Genomic DNA, 10,123 nt, shown 5'->3' on the forward strand with positions numbered 1-10,123 from the left:
ATGCTCTCCCTTTAGAGAGATCAGGATTAGGAGACAAAGGGAATATTGCTGAGCTGGGACACTTGGATACTATTGGAATATTTTTTCTAAATACAAGAGAAAGCAGAACTGCATTTCATAAGTTTGTGATATAATGGGACATATAACTTCCACCGGGAGCAGACGTGGGATGTTAAATAGCTCTTGTGGAGCCCTGCATCCTCAGCCAGCAGCGCCCCGTGCCTGCGGGGCAGGAGCCGCTCGGGCTCCACAGCAGAGAACAGCCGGGCCAGGGTGCAGGGCAGGCCGGGGCTGCGGAAGGGCCCGGGAGCGCCGGGAGAGAGGGAACACGGCCCGGCCGAGCCGCGCTGTGCGCTCGGGGCAGCCGGTGCGGGCGGCACGGCCAGGGCGAGCCCAGGGGCTCTGCGGGGCAGCCGCGGCTGGCGGGCCCAGGGAGCGGACCGGACCGGACGGGACGGGGCGGAGCGGAGAGGCGCGGGGGAAGCGGCGGGACGGGGAGAGCCCGAGAGAGGAGGGAAGGGGGGGCCGCGGGGCAGCGCGGGGTGATGTGAGGTGAGGCGGGGCAGGGCCGGCGCGGGGGGAGGAGGCGGCGGCGCGGAGCCAGTGGCGCTCCCCGGGGCGCGCGCCCCGCCCGCTCCCGAGCGCCCGTTCCCCGGCGGGAGGGGCGGCGGGTCCCGGTCCCGCCCCCGGCCCGGTACCATTACCCAGCGCGCCCAGCGCCGCCGCCATCCCGCACCCGGCCCGCTCCCGCGGGGGCCGCGCGACCTCGCGAGACTTCCCGCCTTCCTTCGCCGCCCGCCCCCCTCCCGCGGCCCGCCCGCGCGCGCGCACGGTGCCCGCGCGCGGCTCAGACGCAACATGGCGCCCGCGGCGCCGCGCACGTGCTCCGGGCCGGCCGCGCCGGGCGCGCGCACACGTCAGGCCGGGGGGAGGCGGGGCCGCCGCGCACGCGCGCCAGGCGCCACCGCGGGCCAGCTGATTCGAACGGGCGCGCGAGCCGCCGCCTCCTCCCCGCACGCGCTGGTCACGTGGGGGCTTCCCCCGCTCGCTCCCTCCTCCTCCTGCCCCCTCCCCGCGCGGGTTCCGAACTCGGCACCGCCCGGCTCCCCCCCGGCCCTGCTCCCGCCGCCCGCCCGAGCCCTCACCTGGCGCCCGCTCCTCGGCGCGGCCGGCCCGCGCAGCCCCGCGCGCCGCTCGCTCTCTCCGTGCCGCCCGCACCAGGCGGCGGCGGCGGCTCCGCACAGCGCCTGCTCCCCTCAGCGCGGCGGCGGCTCCTTCCGCTTCCTTCCCCTCCCCCCCGCGCTGCGGCGGGACCCGCTCCCTGCAGCTCCCCCTGCCGGAGGAGCGCGGCGGCGGCGCGGGGCCGGGAGCGCGGCGCGGCCGGGCAGGTGTCTGGCGGGACGCCCTGAGGGACGGGGACAGCTCCGGGCGGCAGCGGCGGCAGGGCGGGCGGCTCCGGGCGCCCCAGCCGAGCCGCCGGCAGCGCGGGAACGCTGCGGGGTTGCTGTGCTGGGAAGGAGACGGGCAGCGCGGCTCGGGGGCAGCGCTCGGCTGGCTGGAGCTGCTTCTGCCCCACTGCCCGTTCTGTGCCCCCAAAGCGGGGCTCTTTGGTTCGCAGCTTCTGAGCGATTTCCAGCGCTCTCTCGCGATTTAGCTCAAGCGGTGCCGCAAGAACAGGCTCCGTGGGGTACTCCAGCCCTCTGGATTGACTAAAAATTAATCCACTGCGCTTTTAAATTTCTTACTGTGGTGCTGCCTGGTTCTCAGCTCACCGGTGTGCGATCACCCAGTTACTACTGCCTACCGCCCCCAGCCTGCTCTAATACATCATTTGCCTCTACTCCTAGAGAGACAACAAAACTACTGTCTGGTTATTCTTGAACCTCTCGTTGGGTTTTTTCTTGAAACACCAGAGCTATAATGCATCTGGAAGAGCTTTCTGTAGACAAGAAGCACGGAGACCCACGTTTTCTGTTAAATGCTAATGAAATTCAGAAAACCTTTCTGTTACTAACAGCATTTCCAGGTTGCTGGAAAATCTAGGTAAACAGTTCTCTTTTACTGAGTTAAGTATTGAAGAGTATTTTTAGTTGCTTTTAAAAGTAGTTACCGACCGTATCATAATTCAAGTGATCGATACTTTTGTAAAGAAAGCAGATTTAATAAAACCCTAATTGCCCAAATTGCAGGTCTAGTCATACAGACTTCTGCAGAGTCTGCAGAAAAACCTCAGCAGCTTTTCCACTCTCCCAATCAGTTCTCACTTTTCCCTACACCTTGCTGACTTGGAAGTCTTCTGTGATCAGAGTCAAAACAACTGAAATCCCACAAGAGAGAGAGGGGAATTTTCTCTTGACTATGGCAGTGTTCTGCAGCCCTGTTCTGCCGTGCCCAGATCCGAGCAGGAGCGCTGGTGTCCTCATTACTGCAGGAGCACCTGTGTGCACTAAGGCGCTGTGCCTTGCAATCCATTTAGAAATACGCTCGCTTAGCTGAACAGCTGCAATGGCTGAGGATGATATTGCATTGCAGACAAGCGTTAGTGCTTTCACAGAACTGAGGGTTCTGCTCAGCTGCTTCTGAGCAAAATCGATTGGGTGTTTTGATGGTGTTTTTTTTCAGATTCCCATGGCGCTGTAAAGATGCAGTTGAGCAACAGAGCTGACCGAACCAAGGGGCTGCTGACACGGGAAGCAGCACTTCCCCCCCATCCCTGCCCCATAGATTTTCCTACTGCCCACTCTGCTGCTCATCTACACACATGGTAAACCAGCTGGGTTTCCTAAACCACCAAGAAGCTGTTCCTGTTTTTGGTGTGTTCGTTTTCATCTAGAAATTAAGCTAGAAATTAACCTGCATTGGCTCACCACGGGGCTGACGAGAGCCAGCATGTGAGATGGGGGAGGGAGTGCTGCTAGCACTGGGGAGGAACAAGGCAACCCTCCTTTGGCAGCAGTAACTTTTTGGTAACAAGATTAAACCAGTCAAACTACACTGTAACCACACCCTACACCAGGATTTGCCTTGAATTCACAGAGGAGGACTTAAATACTGGGTTCTGCCATCTTGCCTAAGAAGCAGTGATGTTTAGTGATGGAAGGTTAACAAAGAGCAACTGTTAATGGTGTGATGTTTCAGGTCATGGTTCCGGCTAACGAAAGGGATACTCCTGAGGCTCTTGCCCCACCTCTGCACGCTCCCTGCTTTTCCCTGGATTTAATCCAGCCATTGTGTACCTACTGTGTAGTTTGGCGCTGTTAATCTTCCAGAGGAAAATTAACAATATGCAAAGAAGAGAAAAGCAGCCCATTTGTAGTAATGCCTGAGATCAAGCCAGTTCACTAACACCTCCACCCAAGAGAATTTACATTAAAACCTGGAAAAACCTGCTTTGTTTGAAGCTGGTTGAGGCTCTACATCCACTCTGATTTCCTCACAATTCAAAATCTCTTTTTCACCCACTTGTGCTATCCTGCAGCCCCTTCCCTGCAATATCCTATAGCAACTTTGAAACAATTCTTAAGTGTAAAGGAATATGCTTCTGCCTAGCAGCACCACACTGCTTTCTCCAATACATTTTCACTTCCAGTTGGTGTCCCTTGTTCCTCATATACTCTACCCAAATTATATCACATCTCTAATTCTTGTGGCTACAGCTTCCTCTGTGCTACAACATCTATCTCATACCAGTAATCGGCAGTTGTATTTATTATAGGCAGCCTTACATATTACTCATTTATAGGGCAGTAACAAATTCTCTGGCGTCATCAGTGTTGGCAGTGGGAAAACAAATAACCAACCGCAAAAACCAAACCACAACAAAACCACCCCCTACTCTGATCAGGGGATAATCGTGTTAATGACTTTTCAGCAAGTTACAAAGGGACAAGCTAAAAATTAGATCAGACCTCTCCCGAATCAGTACTTTCTACAAGAGCAGCAGCTTTATATTCCTCCATGTTTGTGGGATGTCTCAGCGAATGCTTGTGCATGGAGAACTGCCAAGACTACAAGGTCCAGCTTTGATGAAGCTGTAACACAGCTACTGCTTTCAGTGGCAGCATCTCTGCTCCCATCCATCTCAATCCATGAAACTGCTTAATTGCTTCTCCTATTATTAGCACAAATATTATGTGATTTTTTTCCCCCCACAAAAGATTATCGAAGTTCACACGTTAGAACTCAGCACAATTGCGAAGTTGATGCTAAGGACATCTAGGTTAGGTTCTGTGACAGCTGCTCTGCTCTTTACACCAATGCCCTCCCAACAGCATTAACAAGCTGTGACTGCTTCCTGCCCCAGCTCTGGTTAAACGGGGCTTATATCCTTGGCTACAGCTCTGGACCTGCACTGGCTCTTCAAAAGGGCATGCAGGACAAGGGAGATTATAGCTGAATTCAGCTCCAGAGGCTTATTTGACCTGACTCAAGGGAAACTGTACAGGACTGGCTGGGCGTGCAGAATCACTGGGGTGGCTGTGCAGTTAAACCTTGGACAGTGAGAATTCTCCTAAAGCCAGATTAGGTTCTGCTGGGTCAACTTCCATGGCCCAAACCTAATAAACCATCCTGGAGTGGAGGAGAGTTGGCTCATCACAAGAGACATCTCTGCATTAATTACTTTATCGTCTCAATAATTTTGTCTGCAAGTACTTGAACTGTGGCACTTTGGATCCTGTATTTACATATTTTCGAAAGTTTTTGCATTCTTGTAGATAGTTACAGAACATAACGTTATAAAACGATAGTTTTTGTTGAGGCAACAGAAAACAAAAAAAATTAACATTGTTAAAACTATTTTCTGCTTGGATATATGACACATGCTTACACAATCACTTCATGTATTATTATATGTCCTCTGATTTGCTCAGTTCTGCCTGCTGTATGCCCTGGAGATCTCTACATTCTGATTTTTTTTTTCCCCATTAATGCTACCATATATAAAAAATAAATATGAGAAAGGCTAGATTGCCCTCAGCAAAGTGTTGTCACTGGATTTACCTGAAGCAAAATCCTTTAGAGAAACAATTCTGTTTTGTGTCTAACCTTTAACAAAAAGAATTCTGCCTGAAGACATATTCTACTGACTCATTTAGGTGTGGTTTCAGTAGCCAGTTTACATGAGACAGTTCTGGCTTTTTGGCACAACTTTCATTAGATTTTACAATATTACCAATTTAGTGCCATAATAACAAAATGCATGCTTTTTATAATATTTTTGCTACTTCAAATACTACTTGGACAAAGACTTTATAGTTGTATGGAAGTCATCATGTCAAAGTAATATTAAAATATTACTGAACAAATAATTTTTAAAATGAAGTAGTGGTAAATTTCATACAATTGCATGTAGTCATCTAGTCGAATACCTACTAAAATAAATCCACTTCAGCCGTAATTTTAGAATATCTGGGTTTTATGCCCCCTGCCTTTTTTTTTCTTGGTAGGAACAAGGTAGGGGGAAATAAAAGTTTTAGCTCTTCATTAAAGAGAATGATCTCCAGTCACTGATAAAGGGTAAGTACATTAGACAATGCAGGAGTCTTACAAGCCATACAGATTATTGCAGATTTTACTTCAGTTACTGAAAGTGGTCATATTGTTGGAAAATATACCAGTTTAAAAATTTTGTACAACTTTAATCAAAGGGTTGTGTTTGTCTTTACCCGGGGAAAAGGAATTTTAGGTTTCTTTCCAAGGCATTGTTCTACCAGGTGAGGTCTGGTGGACTCAGCCTATCAACAGACTGGGAGGAACCCAAAGATAAAGAGCTATCAGCAGAACATCAGCGGGACATCAGTGACTATCTACAAACAGCCACCCCAGACACCACTTCCAGCGGGGGTGGAAACATCTGGCCCGGAAAAGACTGATAAGAAAACTGAAGAATGAAGAATCTAATTAACATCAGAGGCAAGGAGATTCAGATCCAATGGGAAACTGAATACTGGGCGTTTGCTCAACTTTAGACCAATGAACACTGACCCAATACATTTCTATGTATTTTTACTATATAAAATATCTGAAGAATTGAGTAAATGCCATGTGTCATGGAATGATTTTCTCTGTACACCCAGGCTACGTGTGGATGAGATTATTTCTGTGGTACATCCTGGCCAGATAATAAAGTAATGCCTTGACCCTCTAACATTAAAAATGTTGTTGGAAGGTTTTTTTTTTCTCGCAGTTTTGGTGACAATATTGTGCGTTGAAAAAGCAAGTTACCAATCATAAAAGTTAAACAAATTTTGGAAGTTATTAACTCATTTACATTTTATGCCTGTATATTTAAAGTAGGGACATTCTAATCCAATCTAGTCTAAGAAGCTGCAGTGAAGTAATCTGATACTTATTTTTAATAATTGAATTAATGAGACTATATTAATGTATAAACATTCCTCACATACACCGTATTCCCATTTACTTGGGAATTTACATTCCCATGGCTTTTTCTAATTTCAGTAGAGGCTTCACAGTCAGGTTGATATGAAATGATAGTTGGATTGTAGTGCATTATTAAAAAAACATTCCAGATTGGAACTCATTCAACATAAAAGCAACACACCAAGAAGGAAAGTCTTTTTTTTCAGAAGTATGTATTCTTCTTAGCTTTTACTACTTAAGAGTGAGCTTTTGTATTTCAAAATGGAAATATTGCTACCTATTTCAACCAACTGTTTTTTTGCTTTACAGCCGTTTCTTTGAGCATGTTATTACGGTAGTGTATAAAATTTGACTCAGGCTTCAAGGAAACAACAATCCAGAGACTTCCAGGTTTTGGGACTTTTCACGTATGTGAATCAGGAAATTTTGATGAAATGGGATGTGAGGGAGAGCTCGACCCATATGGGCACAGTGGCTCTGCCTAAGGCTACTAAAACATTGAAGTCCTCATTAGCTCGTTTTACCTTCCTCAAGTGCTCACATCAGCACAGACTTTAGGAGTCAGTCACCTTAGTCAGGGAGTTTCAACCTCTTACAGATGTTATGAAGTCCTGTCCAAACAATCCCTTTTATCTTTGCTCTCTGCTTTAGAAACATCCCTTTGTTACATGTCTGGAGCACTCACAGGTATTAGTGGCTCTGCGTTAATATTCTGAATTATGTATAACCTACATGAAGGTGTATCATGTCACAGAATATGACTGTTACTGTTCTAGCAACCTTGCCTATTCCTTCAGGTCCTATGCCACAATAAATAGCTCTATTGCTACTCAAAACTGAACAGCATGCAGAATGTTCAATGTAAACCAGAAAAACATAGATTAGCAGTTTTCAGGTAAGATGTAGGCATCTAAATAAAATAAATAAATTAAAGACCTGGCACCCTTCTGCCTAGCCTTTCGGCACATTTTTTCCAAACAGAAAAGCTTTTCAAGGGCAAGCCTGGCTTGTGATTAGGCCCTTCTCATACAGGATGTGAAAGATTTAAATAAAATCTCAAACGAATTGCCATCACACAGAAGCGAACACCAGCACCACTGACAGTTTAAGAAGAGATTCCTGTTCAGGACTCAAATCCAGAATGATAGTAGACACTTTTCATAGTTGAGCTAAAAGCAGAGCAGAAGCCTAGAAACTACCTCTATTACCTGTATCTTTTTCAACATCTTTCAACAGAAAGAGTCCAGGAAGATCAGTCTCTGCACTTGAGCGTACAAAGTTAAGGTCACACATGAAGCTCAGATTCCTACTGACAAGTTCAAGAGACATATTATCTCCACTACCCTGCTTGGTTGGACAGTAAATTAATATAATACTAAATAATAGTAATTATAATACTAAAAGCAAATGAGGTAAAAGAGAGCATATATCCCTTACTAAAGATTATTCAGAAGACAGGTCACTCAAAGAAGAGTTCAGAGCTAATACATGTTTTATTTCTTGCTTCTACAGTTAAATTGTAAACCTTGGTACTACACTAAACACTTAATTGAAAGTACTGTCTAACTTAATTAATAGCTCCCAATTCATTAGCACTTTGGTGTTCATGAGTGCATTTCTTTTGTTATAACTGGAAATCTCCGAGTAACCTTACTTGTGGTGCTGAAGAGATGGTGGGTGCACTGGTGGAAACAAACATGCTTTCACAGTGTGAGCAAGTGCTGCATGTTCATTTGGGTTTGGCATTTTAACAGACACCCAGGGGAACTGGTGGTGGGGGAAAAGCAGTGTATCCCCATGGTAACCAGGACATCTTGTCTTAGCATGTTTAACATGTTTAGCATGTTAAAAAACACATCTAACAAAAAAAAATTAGTCACCTAAAGAAAACTCATTTCTGAGCAAAGCTATTCACAAACAATGAAAATGAAAAGCTCTTGGCAGTGTCCTGTGAGATATGAGACAAAAATCGCTATTTTTTTCATTTTTGGCAGCTGACAATTTATTCTAAGCTTTTTCTTACACCTATGAATCAAATGCCTCCTCTCTTCTGCCCTCTTTATTCTTCTCAAAGTACTTAGAGATTTACTTTCTCATGTGCTAAGTTATTCCAAAAATGGATCTTACTAAAAATTTTAATGTATAATAAATTGTTTGTGAGTTTCAAGTGAGAAAGGAGGAACATATCTGGAAGTGAACTCTTCTCAACTTGATTTGCATTATGAAAATATTTTGTGGGTTATGACTGCTTTATTTTTGTACCTCCCATGCTCTCAATGACTAGTAAGAAAAGTAAGTGCTTTAAGATTCACTAGCATTGCTTAAAGGCATATCAAAACTGCATAAAGAATCTGTGTATTGCTATTGTGCCAGCTTTACTTTTTTACTGATGGTTCATTTTATACTTGTATATAAATTAGCAAATCAAGTGTCAGCTGTATTTCTTAAAGTCCATTCAACAACCAGAACTTGAAGTTCTAGTTAATCAACTCAATCGTCAACAAGTCAGAACAGAAAATGAATTTACTCGCTTATTCATCTTAAAAACATCCTATTTCAGCAATCAAGTTCCGATTGCATTTTTTTAAGTCCACACATACACCCATGTACAACCTACATGGAAACTTGCCACCAAGTGACTTTGTATGTTGTATCAGTTCAGGTGCAGAAAACCTACTGGAAACATCAGTGATGTGTTTCTCGCAAATGGACCTTCTTTTTCTAGCTGCATGTCTGAGCTGACACACATTTAGAAGAGAGAAAAGTTTTGAGATAGAATAAATAATACCAGCTTTCTATGAAAACCATGACTCTGCTATTGTAAGCAAACATTAGATGTATTACAAGCTTATTTTATCTCACTGCATGGCAGTGTTCACAGGTTTCTAAGGAGAAGCAGACTTGTCACCTTGTTGAATGGCTTAAAGCTAGCCTGAAGCTTAACCTAAGACAATTAATATATTTTAAACATATATATAAATATAACAGTTTGTATTCAAGAAAACAAGTCACACTTTTGTTAGTGATAACAGCACTCCTAAAATTTTACTGAACAAGACTATCTTCTAATCTGCTAAGATTTTGAAGGCAAATATAAACCAAGTTTGTTTGCAACTGGATTAATTTCTGTGTATTAACACTGAAAGAGATTTGTCTTTCTTTGTGACCAAGAAGTCTTATTTTGCTTCCTGCTATTAACTGTCAGCTCTGGATGGCTTAAGTATAGAGGGAAGCCAGAAAAGCCATCTGTTTGGAAGAATGAGAAAGCCTAGTTGTTTTACTCATTTCCTGGGCAAAATGAAGACTGAAAGGTTTTCAGTGAGAAAACTGCTTAGACTGCAGTAAGCCAGATGTATATAGTGAATTCAAAAGGAATAAACGAAACCGAATTTTCTTAGTTCAGTATAAAACAGTTGTACAGCAAATATGAAGAAAACACTTGGTCCCTTAAAGCAGATCTCTAAGCTTTCCAGTAAAATTTACAAATCTCAGGTTTGCTCTTCCATATGAAGTTACATTACAAATAACAAGATACTCAATTAAAAAAAAGTCAACTGTTTGCAGTATCATTACAAATAAATGCCTATAATACTAATTTGACAGAAACTTACTGACTTTAGTCCTTTCAGGAGAAGTAGGATATACTGTGCTGGAAAAAGGCAGTCACTGTGTAAGTTTTAAATCTGAGAAGGCAAATTCTTAAATAATGCATTAGCATAGCATGTTAAAATTACATCAG

At 44.8% G+C, this 10,123-nt stretch overlaps 1 protein-coding gene across 3 annotated transcripts in view; it reads right to left on the minus strand.

Moving 5' to 3' along the window:
- Positions 1–1,285, minus strand: part of ZZZ3 (zinc finger ZZ-type containing 3) — a 56,905-nt gene extending 55,620 nt beyond the window's left edge. For 2 of the 3 annotated variants that reach the window (XM_085067862.1, XM_085067860.1), the window contains exon 1: positions 1,146–1,285. The gene's annotated coding sequence lies outside the window, so the exon portion shown is untranslated. Of the gene's footprint in view, positions 1–704; positions 809–1,145 lie in introns of those variants that run through there. The other variant, XM_085067861.1, reaches the window with a different exon arrangement.
- Positions 1,286–10,123: the final 8,838 nt, after the last annotated feature.

Source organism: Lichenostomus cassidix, chromosome 8 (assembly GCF_008360975.1).
Source record: "Lichenostomus cassidix isolate B80296 chromosome 8, HeHo_3.0, whole genome shotgun sequence".
In the NCBI taxonomy this organism is placed as follows: domain Eukaryota; kingdom Metazoa; phylum Chordata; class Aves; order Passeriformes; family Meliphagidae; genus Lichenostomus; species Lichenostomus cassidix.